The sequence below is a fragment of the Triticum urartu genome, chromosome 7 (assembly GCF_003073215.2).
Source record: "Triticum urartu cultivar G1812 chromosome 7, Tu2.1, whole genome shotgun sequence".
NCBI lineage: Eukaryota > Viridiplantae > Streptophyta > Magnoliopsida > Poales > Poaceae > Triticum > Triticum urartu.
The window spans coordinates 703939617-703953749 of record NC_053028.1 but is presented as its reverse complement, the minus strand read 5'-3'; the positions used below and the strand labels follow the sequence as shown (position 1 = coordinate 703953749).

At 40.1% G+C, this 14133-nt stretch overlaps 1 pseudogene; it reads left to right on the top strand.

The window, feature by feature from the left end:
* Positions 1–7221: 7221 nt before the first annotated feature.
* On the top strand, positions 7222–13709 carry LOC125519507 (annotated as a pseudogene).
* The last annotated feature ends 424 nt before the right edge of the window (positions 13710–14133 follow it).

Below are 14133 nucleotides of genomic sequence, written 5' to 3'. Positions count from 1 at the left end.
ATTTTCCTTGGTAATGCACGAGAGAAGGAGGGAAAGCGACCATCACCGACGTTCAAAATATCTATGATGGAGTGTCCACCATATACTGTCGGAATATGAGAGAGAAAGAATCCCGACTATTGTCGTGGGGGTTGCTTCTCGTTCATTCCCATGTGCTAGCCCTTTTGGTGCAATGCACTCGGGAATGAAGGGAGAGCGACCATCACCGACAGCCGTATATATCAGAGAGGGAGTGCCCACCATATACTCCACGTGAAATTACAGTTTTCAAGGAAGACTTGACAGACCGAAAGCCAACCCGTGATGAATAATAATGATATGTGTGTTGAGTTCCTGTTATTTGTCGTCCATTTTTTATCTTTGACTTATGAACACACGAAATATCTAACGATGATAGGATCCCTGAGTGCGACTACTGCGAAGAAGACCGGGGTATGTGCGACATGTTACCTCATCTGCAAAACAGTAGGTGCTTCACCATCGCGCTGAAGGAGACTTTCGACGTTTTTACAGTACATAACGATGACAAGTATTTTTCTGTAATTAAGCACGACTTGTGATTTTTGGCTTCAACGTGTAATTTTCAAAAAGAAATTACAATTTGAATAGTGCATCCCATGTCATACAAGACCGTATGCCTTGGAAAGGCTTGGTTTCAAAGATAGGGAGAGCACGGAGACGAAGAGAGCTCAGCCTAGGACGAAGCAGGGTCTCACTTTTTGGGTTAAGGTATTTAATGGAGAAAATAGCTCACATTTGGGTTGCTCAACTTGGAGAGGACTATGCAAGGCCTATGAATTTAAGGAGGATATGAAAATAACCTTCGATATTTGGCCCGAAGATGGAATTGAAGATAATACCGACATTTGGGTGGATGTGGACACGCTTCCAATTCTACCTCTTTGTGAGTTTTTCAAATAAATTTGTTAAGTAATTTATATTGTTTATTTAAAAATCATTGACGGCTTATTTCCATTGACAACTTATTTCCATTATTCAACAAATGTATGGAAGGTAGTAGACAAAACCTACTACACCAATGGCTCTGAACTAACATACACGGAGAAAAATCATCTTGTCTAATTTATTACTGATGTTGAGACTTTCAATAACAATTATGAATCTCCTTCACATTATGGTCAATACGTGTCACTAGTCCACGTGTTGAACTACGGTAACATCCATGAAAATGGAATGGTGAGATTTTTCACTATTATGACACCAGTGCATTTTTTGCATACATCTATTATATATAAAAAGTGCTTGACGGGTTAATCTAAAAAAGATAAATAAGCTAGAAATTACCACAATAATTAGAAACATATGATCCTTGAATTGGTGGACCCATAACTTAAAAGCCGTAATTAATGGATTAGATCTAAGAGCTCCCCATCACAAACAGAAGAAAAAAAAACAGCTACCATAAGCCGGTGCGTACATAACTTCCCCATCTCAAAAGGAAAAATAAAGCTACATCCACCATAAGCCTTCTCAAAAAGAAAAATGCTGCAGATAAACCCTGTAGCTATCCTTAGCCCGTGCATTAGATCAAAAGAGAAAAAAAACTACAGCTGTCCATGGCCTGTACGTATGTAATTAATGGATTATTAGACCCGAGAGAGCTTCACCTCAAAAAGAAAAAAAATAAATGGGTTAATCGGAAAAAAGATAAATAAGCTAGAAATTACCATAATAATTAGAAACATCTGATCGTTGAATTGATGGACCCATAACTTAAAAGCTGTAATTAATGGATCAGATCTAAGAGCTCCCCATCACAAAAAAAAAAACTACAGCTACCATAAGCCTGTGCGTACATAACTCCTCATCTCAAAAGGAAAAAAGAAGCTACATCCACCGTAAGCCTTCTCAAATAGAAAAGTGCTGCAGATAAACACTGTAGCTATCCTTAGCCCGTGCGTTAGATCAAAAGAGAAAAAAACTGCAGCTGTCCATGGCCTGTACATATGTAATTAATGGATTATTAGACCTGAGAGAGCTTCACCTCAAAAAGAAAATAAATAAATGGGTTAATCGGAAAAGAGATAAATAAGCTAGAAATTACCACAATAATTAGAAACATCTGATCGTTGAATTGGTGGACGCATAACTTAAAGGACGCGTCTAGCCGGCTGCCGGCTGCCCACTAGCACTCCGTGGTGGCCGGCCGAAAAAGGTAAGTTTTTGTCTCCATGTGAACATGTGTGGACATGTGTGAACATGTGGACATATGTGAAGAGGATAAATAATTGTAAAGCATCCATGTGAACGTATTTAATTTGTGTTTTCAATTTTTAAAAAAATCATAACTTTCAAATCGCTCGTCCAAATTAAGATCTGTTTTCACTTTTGGAACCCTCGTGGCGTGCTCTTCGAAACTAGATCCCGCATGGCTATGTTTTGACGAAAAAAAATTGTGCAATTTTCTCTTTGTTTTGTGCAACCGCCTAGCCGTCGGTGTGCAACTACCTGATAGGGATGTGCAACTTTTCTCCAATACCGTAAACATGCAGATTTCAATGATGGTGCAAAACTAACTCCATCCAATGAGATGTGCAACTTCATCTGTTACCCAGGCCAACTGCATAGTAGTTGATCTGCAACTTTTCCCTGCCCGTGGATGTGCTTCACTATTTGCTGCATCGGCCAACAACCTAATAGTGGATGTGCAACTTCGTATACTGCCACGGCCAACTGTCTAACTGTGATTTGCAACTTTCTCTCGTGCCCCATGGATGTGTAGTTTTCCTGCTAGCACACGGCCCAACCCCCCCCCCTCCCCTAGTGAGTTTTGCAACTTCAGTACTCTGTTTATATGCAATTTTTTACCATTCAACTGTCCCTGCCTGTGAGATGTGCAACTTCGTATATTGCCCCTGGCCAACTACCTAGCAGACTATGTGCAACTATGTTTGTTGGTCCCGGCAACTGAAAATACAGGTCCACAAATAGAGAGCGTAGGGAGTTGCACATTCACTAATAGGCAGTTGGCTTGAACAATAGACTAAGTTGCACACATCCCTTGCAGGGGAGGTGGGGGTAGGGTGTGCCAACAGTGAAAAACTACGCATCTACAAGTAGGGAGGAAGGTTGCACAACGACTACTAGGTAGTTGGTCGGGACAGTAGACTAGTTGCACCATATAGCATGAAAGTTGGCATCGAAAAAGTTTCGTCGAAACACACCCATGTGGGATCTAGTTTCAAAGATCTCGTCACGAGAAATCCAACAGTGAAGACGGATCTAAATTCCGACGCATGGTTTGAAAGATATGATTTTTTAAAATTTTGAAAAACCTAAAATAAATAGACGTGGATCTGTTTTTCGTCATATGTGACCAGTCTAACCGCATTTTATGCTAGTAGTCACATGCACTAGCAGACAATACATGCATGTATGCATGCGAGTGACAAAGCGGCCGCTCATTCTCTCCAACGAGCGCGCGTGCACTTTTAAGATTTCAGGTAACTTAAAAGCCGTAATTAATGGATTAGTTCTAAGAGTTCCCATCACAAAAAGAAAAAAAAAAACTACAGCTACCATAAGCATGTGCGTACATAACTCCCCATCTCAAAAGGAAAAAAAAAACTACATCCGCCGTAAGCCTTCTCAAAAAGAAAAATGCTGCAGATAAACCCTGTAGCGTTAGATCAAAAGTGAAAAAATACTGCAGCTGTCCATGGCCTGTACGTATGTAATTAATGGATTATTAGACCCAAGAGAGCTTCACCTCAAAAAGAAAAAAAATGTAGCTAACTTTTGTTACGTGAAACCATGAAACGTTTTAAGCATTGTGCTAGATCAATCGGTCCCCATTCCCTCAAAAAAAAGATTGATCACGTCAAATAGAAAGTTGACCAGCGACCAAGTCATTCCATAACAAAAAGACCGATCAGCCTCAACGTAAAAACAAAGGCCCATCAACCGCAACTGGCCAACTGCAATCAAGTTAGCTTCACGCACACCCATAAAAAAGGTAGCTTCACGAATATGTAAAAAAATTACCATAATAATTAGAAACAACCGGTCGTTGATTTGCTGGAACCATAATTTAAAAGACATAATTAGTTGATAAGATCTAAGACCGCTCCATCTCAACAAGAAAAAACTGAAAAAAAAACTGGAGCTATCCTTCGCCTATACGTGTGGCCCAAAATCATGCCTAATTCTTTGGAATAAAAGTCACATACCCTGCCTAATGTTTTGAATCAAAAGTCACGTACACAAATAAAACAAATGAAAGAAAAAAAAAAGTAAACTACGTCCAGAAAAGCAAACTACATAACGTTCTGTCCGGAACAAAAATAAAACAGGCTCATGTCCAGGTTGAGTTCAATTTAGACACCGCATATAGAACTGGATTGTGCATCTATCTATTACATATAAAAAAGTGCTCGGCGAATTAATCAAAAAAAAGAGAAATAAGATGAAAATTACCATAATAATTAGAAATAGGGAAAAGATTCCCTTCAACCGATCGATTTTGTGCGAGCGTCCGCCGTCTCTATGCCCGTCGGATGGACTCTTAATCAACGGTGGAAAGCTAACCTATATGTGCCAACTTTCTGCAACTGATCCATTGTTTCAGAAAGGGATTCCGCAACTAGCCCTTTGTTGCAAACCGGCCAGCGGCTAGATACTTTTGCGGCTCGCATTAGGGAGAACAATTTTTTTCTGCAACACGAGCCATGTTGCAAAAAAAAAAATTCCTGCAACATGACACATGTTGCAAAAAAATTCCCACAATACAACCTATGTTGCAGAAAAACCCGCAACATACCCCTTGTTGCAAATGTTTCTGCAACAAGTCCTTTGTTGCGAAGTAAAGAAAGATGTTTAGCTGAACTATTGTATCAAATCCAACGGCTCTCGAGCCGGCAGATCTTTTAGAAAGATAGAAAGATCCGCCGGCGGACGCGTAGTAGTCGCCTTAGAAATATTGAGTCATTAATTTGATGGACCCATAACTTAAAGGGGGGCAGCTACGCGTCCGCTAGCAGATCGTTTTAAAAGATCGGTCGGGTCGCCAGCCATTGGATCTGGTGCATCGAGTGGCCAGCGGCACTCTCCATTATTGCAACACAAGCATTGTTGCGGAAATATTTTGCAACCAGCATCGCTCTCCATTATTGCAACGCATGCCTTGTTGCACATTTTTTTACACCCTCCATTATTGCAACACAAGCCTTGTTGCGGAATTTTTTTGCAACCGAGATCTTGTTGCAGATTTTATTTTTTGCAACTAGCAATGTCCTCCATTATTGCAACACAAGCCTTGTTGCAGAATTTTTTCGCACCAGAGATTTTGTTGTAGAATTCTTTTGCCATGTTATTGAAGAAGGAGCTTTTGCAACACACAGGATATTGCAGAAAAAATTGCAACAAAGATGATGTTTCAGAAACACTGCCGCCGTTGCTGACAACACCGTCGCTATTCGCACGGCCGGTGATGGTCAGGGGCGGCATGGATGAGGTCTTGCATGCAGTCGCAGTTCCCTGAACCACACACTAGCTGCAAAAAACAACATTATCTAGTAGGAGATTTGGGTAGGAGATTGAGAGAAGGCTTGAGAGAGACAAAACGCCATGGAAGAAAGGAAAAGGTTGAGCGGTTGGTGTGGGTGAGATAAAGATGAAGGGAACTACTCCATACAGATAATGATGGACGGGTCCCACGCAATACGCACATCGCACGGGAGAGGCGGCGGATGCTCGCGCTGGATTGGCCGTCTGATCTGAATCGTTTTCCTAAGTTAAAAGACATACTTAATTGGTTAGATCTCAGATGGCTCAATCTCAAAAGGAACAAAAAAATGCAGTTATCCTTAGCCTGTACGTGTGGGTCCATCCCAAAATAAAGATTACATGCACTTAAAGAAAAAGATTACGTGAAAATATTCCTTTATCTATACCAATGTAAAAAAACCCAAAGAGGCAGATCCAACTGATCTCGGCCATCGAACCAAGTCAATCCAACGACCTAGACTGCTCTAGTGGCGAGCGTTAAACGTGTTTAACGTGCAATTAATAGCATGCCAAATATTACACTAATCACAGAATTAACACACAAATAATAGCATACATAATATCCGCGTGCAATTAATATATTGCCTAAATATTAACGTGCATTGCATGTGCGCATTTACTAGTAAGAAAGAAAAAAACTAAAGCTATCCAACCATACGTGTGGCTCAATCCTAGAATACAGATCATAGTTGCCGCCCCTAAGAAAATGAAAACACACGCAACGGCCGTCCCCAATGTCCTCGACTTCACGTAGTGGCCATCACAATGAGTCTCTGCACTAGCGGTGCCGGTATTGCTTTGGGATCCGAGGTCTCTTCGCCGCCGCCTAGCTACAAAAAAAAACTATTGAATCCCAATCTATTTTTGTATAAAGAAAAACCTATGTTCAAGGGATCAATTCCAGATCCGCTTCTTTAGGATGAACTCAATCGGGATCTAAGCTGGCTACGGAACATGACATCCATGCACAACGAATCAGCAAAAACACCAACATTGCTCTTTGCGTAGCTGGACATTAGCCGGTGGTATCCATCTGGGAGTCAACGGATAGAAGTTCGGTGTCTTTGCTCTATGAGTAGCTGGGCATCAGCCGACGGCAGCAACTCAAGAGTCAACTGAGAAAGTAAGATAAGGACAAATGTGGCAAAGGGGATTGGGAAAGACCAGCGTCAGTGTGAAGGTGTGAGAAATGCATGAACGTTGTGTGCATCCGCGTGAGTCTATGCTAAAAGCTCAACTAATCATTCAAGTACAAAAAAATTATTTTACTACAAACAACAGAAATAATCAGCTATGAATTGTTCTAAAAACCAGCTATGATTTTTCTTAAAACACCTATGATTAGTGTACACATCTAAGGAAAACAGTATAGTGTATATACGTACAATTTAGCGTAAATTGTGTAATTTTTGGTGATGCATTTATTTTAAATAAATCTATGCTAACATATAATTCATGGGAATATTAAGAAAAATATAAAATCATTACAAAATCACCCATATTCATGCAAATTTGATGCATATGATACTTCTGGGGAAAACACTATATACTAAAAATAAGAATCTTTAATACACCTCAACGGTATTGTCAAGCCAGCCGCACACCATGTATACATCACTGCAGCCGCATTAGTTAAAACAGTGGTTAAGAGCACGTAGCACTAAAAAATCAGCTCCATCCGCATTAGGTAAACCAATGGTTAAGGGCATCTCCAACAGGTTGTATGTTAGTCTTGTTGGTAAAATGTCCATATCATCAACCAATAAGCTATCATACATCTACTCCAATGGGTTGTATCCGAGCTATCCAATAGATGATGAAAAAATAAATGTGGTTGCTCTCTACTTCACATTGGAGCTTGTGCAAAGGTTGTTGGTTAATCTACATACAACTTTACTCTCTTTCCACATTTAACACATGCCACATCATCACTATGTCCTATGTGGCAAATTTACCAACACCTATCTTACAACTGTTGGAGATGCCCTAAGAGCGCATAGCACTAAAAAAACCAGCGACACCATAGCCTTCAGATATTTCCCCAAAGCATTAAAGGGTTTATATCCTTAAAATCACCACTTCATGACCAAGCCAAAGAACTGGCAAATATGAACTAATTTGAATCTAACTGTATTAAGTACTAGCCTACGCGAAGAGCGGGCCACTTTGCTAGTTCTTCTAAAGCTAAACTACATTGCTAACTACGTTATTATTATGTTCTTCAACAGAAAATCCCGAAGGATTGTGTGCCTCATTTGATGCATATGAAAGGTGACATTGGTATTATTAGCTTATAGCCGAGTTTGCCTACGGTTCTCCGCTGTGCATACACGATTTCTCGAAGAGATGAAGACCTCACAATCAAAGGTTGAAGAAAAGTAATGAATGATCGCATGGAGCTACTTGGAGGCAACATGGTGTGAAGCCCACAAATTGGAGACAGGTTGATCTCCATTCTCCATAATGGAGAGTCAAGAGTTATCTTGTATTATGCTATTTTACCTTAGAGAGTGTAGCAAGTTGCTACTTGTGAGGTGCGTTAGGATTTCCCCAAAGAGGAGAGGATGATGCAGTATAGTAGAGATAAGTATTTCCTTTGGTTAGAAACCAAGATTATCAATCTAGTAGGAGAATCACATAACACCTCATTAGCAGCACCTACACACAAAATAATAAATATTTGCACCCAACACAAACAAGTGGTTGTTAATACCTTGGCAATTAATTGCAAGGATCAAATCTCGTAGTGATAGATAGATAGATAAAATACAAAATAAAATAACGTAAATAAAAGTGCAGCAATATATTTTTCGATTTTTAATATATGATTTAGATAGACCCCGGGGCCATAGTTTTCACCGGAGGCTTCTCTCTTGAAGATAGCATATGGTGGGTAAACAAATTAATGTTGGGCAATTGATAGAAAATCGAATAATCATCACGATATCTAAGGAAATGCTCATGTATATAGGAATCACTTCTGAAACAAGTAGACCGACTCTGCTACCTCTTGAGCACTGCGTTGATTTTCCCTTGAAGAGGAAAGGGTGATGCAGTAAAACAGCGTAAGTATTTCCATCAGTTTTTAAGAACCAAGGTATCAATCCAGTAGGAGACCACGCGCGAGTCACCTCGTACCTACACACACAAATAAGAACCTCGCAACCAACGCGATAAGGGGTTGTCAATCCCTTCACGACCACTTGCAAGAGTGAGATCTGATAGAGACGATAGTAATAAGATAAATATTTTTGTTGTTTTTATGATATAGATTGAAAGTAAAGATTGCAAAATAAAGTAGATGGGAAACTTGTATGATGGAGAATAGACCAGCGGGGCCATAGGTTTCACTAGTGGCTTCTCTCAAGATAGCATAAGTATTACGGTGGGTGAACAAATTACTGTCGAGCAATTAATAGAAAAGCGAATAATTATGAGAATATCTAGGCATGATCATGTATACAGGCATCACGCCCGTGACAAGTAGACCGAAAGGATTCTGCATCTACTACTATTACTCCACACATCGACCGCTATCCAGCATGCATCTAGAGTATTAAGTTCATAAGAACGGAGTAACGACATAAGCAAGATGACATGATGTGGAGGGATAAACTCATGCAATATGATGTAAACCCCATTTTCTTATCCTCGATGGCAACAATACAATATGTGTCGTTTCCCTTTCTGTCACTGGATCGAGCACTGCAAGATTGAACCCAAAGCTAAGCACTTCTCCCATTGCAAGAAAGATCAATCTAGTAAGCCAAACCAAACTAATAATTCGAAAAGACTTGCAAAGATAAACCAATCATACATAAAAGAATTCAGAGGAGATTCAAATATTGTTCATAGATAAACTTGATCATAAACCCACAATTCATCGGATCTCGACAAACACACCGCAAAAGAAGATTACATTGAATAGATCTCCAAGAGAATCGAAGAGAACTTTGTATTGAGATCCAAAGAGAGAGAAGAAGCCATCTAGCTAGTAGCTATGGACCCGAAGGTCTGAAGTAAACTACTCACACATCATCGGAGGGGCCATGGAGTTGATGTAGAGGCCCTCCGTGATCAATGCCCCCTCCGGAGGAGCTCCGGAAAAGGCCCCAAGATGGGATCTCTTGGGTACAGAAGGTTGCGGCGATGGAATTAGGTTTTCGTGGTGCTCCCGGATGTTTGCAGGGTACGTGGATATATATAGGAGGAAGATGTACGTCGGTGGAGCAATGAGGGGCCCACGAGGGTGGAGGGCGTGCCCAGGGGGGTGGGCGCGCCCCCTGCCTCGTGGCCACCTTGTTGATTGCTTGACGTCCACTCCAAGTCTCCCGGATCACGTTTGTTCCAAAAATCACGCTCCCGAAGGTTTCATTCCGTTTGGACTCCGTTTGATATTTCTTTTTGGCGAAACACTAAAATAGGCAAAAAAACAGCAATTTGGGTTGGGCCTCCGGTTAATAGGTTAGTCCCAAAAATGATATAAAAGTGTAAAAATAAGCCCATTAACATCCAAAATAGATAATATAATAGCATGGAGCAATCAAAAATTAAAGATACTTTGGAGATGTATCAGACTCCTGCCTACATCTACTACTATTACTCCACACATCGACCACAATCCAACATGCATCTAGATTATTAAGTTCATAAAGAACAGAGTAACGCCTTAAGCAAGATGAAATGATGTAGGCAAAGTAAACTCACGCATGAATAAACCTCATCTTTTTATCCTTAATGGAAATGATACAAATACATGTCACGTCCCATTCTGTCACTAGGATTGAGCACCGCAAGATCAAACCCATCACAAAGCACCTCTCCTATTGCAAGCAAAATCAATCTAGTTGGCCAAACCAAATGAATAGATCGGTGAGAAATACAAAGCTATAATAATCATGCATAAAAGAGTTCAGAAAAGACTCAAATAATATTCATAGATAATTCGATCATAAACTCACAATTCATCGGATGCCAACAAACACACCACAAAAAGTGATTACATCAAATAGATCTCCAAGAACATCAAGGAGAACATTGTATTGAAGTTCAAAGAGAGAGAAGAAGCCATCTAGCTACTAGTTATGGACTTGTAGGTCTGTGGTAAACAAAGCACACATCATCGGAGGAGGAGCAAGGTTTATGTAGAACCCCTTCATTGTTGAATCCCCTCCGGCAAAGTGACAGAAAAGGCCGCATATGGGATCTCTTGAGAACAGGAACTTGTGGCAGTGGAAAAGGGTTTTTGGCTGGCTCTCTGTTGGTTTCCCGATTTTAGAGAATTTATAGAGGTGAAATTAGGTCAAATAGATGAACATGGGCCCCACAACACACCAAGGCATGCCCTGGTGCCTTGTGGGCTACTCCTTCATCTTCTGGTCTCCTTCCGAACCTTCTAGGGTCTCTTTTGTCTAGAAAAGAATCTCCAAAAAGTTTCATGGCAATTGGACTTCTTTTGGTACGAATATTCTAGAAAACCAAAACCGGGCAAAAAAACAGCAACTAGCACCTGGCACTAGGTTAATAGGTTAGTTCCAAAAAAGATACATAATTGCATAATAAACATCCAAGATTGATACTATAATAGCATGGAACAATAAAAAAATTATAGATACATTGGAGACGTATCACACGTCCTAGCTAGTACTTTTCATGTGCTAAGAGCAATTAATTAGTGTTGGTTATGACTATGATGATGAGGAGGAGTTGTTATTATTATGATGATGATGAGTGATGTACTAGAATGATTACTTGTTAGATGACTATGATGGTGATGAGTATGACTTATTATTATGATAATGATGATGAGTTATTATTGTGATGATGATGCTAAGTTGTTATATCATTATGGTCATGATGAGTTACTATATCAGTCGGTGAAAGAAACGTGGATTAGATTCAAGTGGAGGCAACATGGTGCAGATCCAAAGTACTACTAATCCAAACTTGGTCCCTTTGGATCCATCCACTTGAATCTAATCAATGTTTCTTTCACCCACAGATATAATAAGTCATCATGATCATAATGATATAACAATCTCTAAATTGCCGCTATATGCAAAATTTTATAACAGTGTGTAAGGACACTGTAAAACAACCGAGAAATGGAATACAAACGAGTAGTAGTAGTGCGGGTCCTAAGCGCGCTACTAGTAACTATCAGTAGCGTTGGCTAGAGAAAATGCTACTACAATCTGAGTTAGCAGTAGTGCGTGCAGGAGCCGCGCTACTGCTAAAGTTTAGCTGTAGCACCCTACTAGTTGAGCACATACCCGCACTACTACTAGACCAAAAACCCGCGTTGCTGATAGAGTTTTCCCTAGTAGTGCTCATGTGGATCCAAATCCTATGTAGAGTTACCTCTCCTCCTTCAACTGGTAAACATATCCTTCAACACCGACAAGTGGTAAGCAACTTCATCAACTTGGTATGAATGGCCAAGAGATTTGTTCCTCGAGGTAGTGCTAACTCCCCTTGTGTGCTCCCTTGGTAAATCGAGTAGGTATTCCACCTCATCTAGCTCCAAAGGGGTAACCTTGTTATGTCCAACCCATACAAGGTTCTATTTTCCGCACTCATCCATGACATATTTTGAACACTTAGAGATGGTGGATTTCTTAAGCTTGCAAGAGGACAATGGATTCTTTCTATTTAATTCGCATGTGCCACACATGTATACAAGGAATTGATTTAACTTCTTGGGTCACTAGAAGGCCACAACTTCATATAATGAGGAAAGGCCTCAAATATGGTTTGTGGAGGGAGAGGCAAGAGAGGAAATCCATTATGAACTGGCAAATTATGGATATATCCTATTTTTCAATTAGTTGCACACAAGGGATTATAATCCACAAATCCTAGCTCATTGTCATACAAGAATCTTGAAAAAAATTCTCATACACCTTTTCAAGCTAGTGTCACATCGTAGAAGAAAGGATGGATAATAGCTTGGTTAGGAAGCCATGTATTCACTATATGAACCCTATCACTAGGTAGGTTAAATCAAGCCATTTGTTTGGGAGAGGCGTATCATCATGGCTACTATCCTAGGAGGGTCGACACAACTACAAATCCGAATAACATTGACCCCTCATCACTGACCGCCCCATGACCACACGTCTGTGATGGGCCTTAGCACTGACCGGCCACTCCGAAAGTGTCAGTGATATGTCTTTTGGGGCTCAGTTGGAATTTTTATCACAGACGACTCTAGAAATGACCGGTCAATGATCGAAGGTTATCAGTGATCATACCGCTATATCTGACATATTTGTGTGGCTCATTTAAATCTACCCTTCTGGTTTCCCGCTGGTCTATGTTGTTGTGTACACGAACTATTTATTATCCATCGTCTTCTTCCTGTCTCCATTCTAAAAACCATCATTGCCGTCATCGAGCCCCTCTCCAGTTAGTTTTCACCGTATTATAGTGTAATTTTGATAGCCATGATGATATGCCTCTCCCAAAACCAATGGCTAGATTTAACCTCCATAGTGATTGGTTAAGAGTAAGGAATAGAGGGCTTCCTCAACAATCTATTCAGCCACCTTTATTATATTATAAAATGTGGCACTAGCTACAAAAGGTGCATGGGAAACACTTTCAAGATTATTTTATGACATTGAACAAGAGTATGTGGAGTCTAAGAACATGTGTGTAGTTGCTAGAAGAAGAAGATGTATCCGTAATTTGCCAATTGAGAATAAATTTGCTATCCTGCCTCTCCCTCCAAAGACCATATTGAGGCATATGATTATTATCTGAAGTGGTGGCTTTCCTGGGACACGAGAAATTAAGTCAACTTCTTGTAGACATGTGTGGCAAGTGCGAAATAAATATAAATAATCCAGCTTGATCCCCCAAGCTTAAGAAATCCACCATCTCGATGTGTTAAAAAGTATGTCATGGATGAGTTTAGAAAATGCAACCTTGTATGGGTTGGAAAGGACAAGGTTACCTCTTTGGAGGCAGATGAGGTGGAATACCAACTCTGTTTCCCAAGGGACCACACAAGGGGACTCAGCACGACATCCTGGAAGTCTCTTGGCAATTCATTTCAAGTTGACACATTTGCTTACCACTTGTCGGTGTTGAAGGGTATGTTTCACTGTTGTGTTAATGTTCTATCAATAGCACCATAAGGTAAACCATGTAGCAAGGTCACATGGAAAAATACATTTTGTGTGAGAAGTATCTCCAACAATGCAATTGCTCATTGTGGCATAAAAGCATAAAAGCTTGGTTGAAACAGAAGGTGCAAAAACACACATAACGAATGAAATGAAATTAATTAGTTCCAGTATTATCAATCACCTTAATGTCTTCATGGCCATCTCTTTTGGGAAACCCATTAATACATATCCCTCACCCAATGAAGTGGATGGTGCTTCTCCATTGTCCAACTCATCAGAATCCTTTGACAATTGGATGGACAAATATCACATAATTATCATAATAATAATATAATAACAATCCGTGGCTAGCTTGTATGCTTGAAGACTAAATTTTCAATCAATTACTACATGTCATACCAGCTTGGACGATCCATCATGATCCATGTTCTTTATAGATGATCCATCATCATCCAGGTTCCATTACCAACCTCAT